This window comes from Hipposideros armiger, unplaced genomic scaffold, assembly GCF_001890085.2.
Source record: "Hipposideros armiger isolate ML-2016 unplaced genomic scaffold, ASM189008v1 scaffold_497, whole genome shotgun sequence".
Classification (NCBI taxonomy): Eukaryota; Metazoa; Chordata; class Mammalia; order Chiroptera; family Hipposideridae; genus Hipposideros; species Hipposideros armiger.
Window position 1 is genome coordinate 1,583,021 of NW_017731847.1, and position 2,687 is coordinate 1,585,707.

Here is a 2,687-nt window from a genome sequence, read left to right on the forward strand (position 1 = left end):
GGCCCCGGTCACTGGCTTTCTGACTGTTCTTTGAATACATCAGACTTGCTCCCTCTGCTTGGGACTTTGCATTTGCTGTTCCCTGTGCTTGGAATGCCCTTCCCACAGATCTCCCCAGTCCTGTTAAGCATCACCTCCCCAGAGAGACATTCTTTATGGACAGTCCTCCAAAGGCCTCCTAGATGCTCCTCTCCACTGGGTCTTGGGCCTGTTCCTGAAACCATCAGTTATAAGAGGATGGAATTATTAGGAATGGCTAAGTCTCACTATCTGGGATAAAAGTCTGTTATATCACCTTGTTTCATTGTCTTCTTCACATCTATCACTAGCTGAAATGATGACATATACTTATGTGTTCACTTGCTTATCTCTTGTCTTCCCTGCTTAGAATGTAAGTGTCATGAGAGGAGAACTTCATCTAGTTTTCTTCACCCCTGTAGTTTCAACATTTAGAATAAGGCCTGATGTACAGCGTGTGCTCAATAAACATTTATTGAATGAGCCACTGAGAAATAGAGATAATGTAGCACTTTGGACTTAACCTCTGTTACTTGATTTATTTATTATATTGTAATTACTCCCTCACAGGCTCCCTTCTTGATTCAGGGCCAAGGCTGCATCCGGTTTCTTATTTTTGCCCTACTTCTTAGCTTAATGCTCAGTAAATAGTTGACAAGCCATGCATTTTGATGAATGAGTTAATGCAAGGAAGAAAGAAGGCATGAATACACATGTTTAAGACACATAGGTGTGTTCCAGGATGTCATAAGGTGGGGAAGGAGGGTGGTTATTGTACAAAGGTGATCAAATGCTAAATAAAACCACCTCAATCAGGCCAGAAAATGCAAGAAATCCTTGGGTCAGAGGGTGGGGCAGGAAGGGTCGGGCCAAGGTCAGGGTCACTGGCAGCAGGTTTAGCCTGGGAATCCTTGAAAAGGAGCTACCAAGTATCTGTCTGCAGAACTGACAGGATCTCTAGTTGCTTGGGTACTTTGTACAAACTTTCCCCCAATCCTTCTAAAGGGACCTTTGTCCCCTTAAAACTCTGTTTGAGAAGCAAGATGGCTTCAAGTTCCATTCTCCACTTCATAAAATACATCTTGTCAGTGTCACGCTGATGGGAGGAGAGAGACACTAAACATCCCCTCTTAAATAAGATGCATTTTGGAGTTGCCCCTCATGGGATACATTTCTGAAGGGAAAAGTTGGCCTTGGTATGAGGCAGAAGGAGAGTTTGAAAAAATTTTGACTTTTTTTTTNCACACTGATCCTTGCACCAACACAGTTCTGTATTCACATCTGTGTCTATGCATGACACCAGTTAAGGAGCTTTTTATGAAAGTCATTTCCATGTCTTTACAACCTAATGTAGTAGGTTTACAAAAAGCGGTTCCTGAATTGAACTAATTAGAAAATTAGGAGAACAATGTGATGGAGAAAAGTGTTTGAGGATTGAAAGAGAGAGCAAGACAAATGAATCTTTGTCAACTGGTGACACTGAGGGGGCCTGGTCTTGGATTCAGAGATCAGGGTTCGAAGACCAGCTCTTGCCACTGAGCCCCAGGCCTTGAATCAGCTACTTAACCTCCACAGGCCTAAATTTCCCCCTCGTAAGAAGGACTATTGGACTCAACTAAACGATCTCAAGATTCCTTTCAGCTTGGGAGCACAAACCTGATCACGTTATTCACTAGCTTTAAATATCTTTTAAGGGCAGGCAGTTTCTCTATTTTTCTTTTTTACCATAACCCATAGTAATAAAAATAATTTACAGTATTATCTGGAGGTGGTGGTGTGTGTGTGTGAGAGAGAGAACATGTACGTATGAACACACATACTTACATATATACATATATATATGTGTGTGTGTGTGTGTGTGTGTGTTTTAAGGATTGGTCTGAGATAATACAACACAGTCTAACACAAATGTAAGTGTGTTTTAAATAAAATAGAAGTTAACCTCTCATATAACTTGGCTTCTCTTTTGTGGTGTGGGGGTGTGCTTTTCAAGGGTCTAACACCATCAGTCACACCAGAGCCCAAAGTGACTGACTGCTCCAGTTCCTGCCATCATGTCTGTATCCCAGCCAGCGGGAAAAGGGAAAGACCCCGAGGAGCGCATGGCATTCCTTTTAGGAGCGGGACCCCGAAGTGCACATACCACTTTTGCTCACACTGAATTCGCCATACCAGACTGCAAAAGAGGCTGAAAAATGGGGTCTCTAACTGGGCAGCCATGTGCCAACACTTAGGGATCTGATTATTAAAATAAAGAAGAATAGAATGGATTGATGGAAAACTTGCAGTATCTGCCACAATATATAAAACTAAAAAATGTTTTTACAAAATGGTACTTACTCTTAATACAAATACTGTTATATCTTTCTATTTTGTTCTAGCTGACTACATTCAACTTCCTTTCCATTTTTTAACACACTGATCTTGACGTACTAAATTGACTCCACCATGCTTTCCCAGAGCAGAGAGCGAACTCCTCCTTGGGCAGAGCATGGTGGTCTCTTTCAGACATGTCTGCCTCTCACCCTGCAGCCTCCTTGCCGGCTGCTGCTCACAGCACTGCAGAACCCTACAGAGCTCCCACTTCCCAGACACACCATCATGTTCCCAACCTTCTTGTCTTCGCACTTGCTGTTCCCTCCATGTCTGGGATGCCTTCTGCCCTCCCC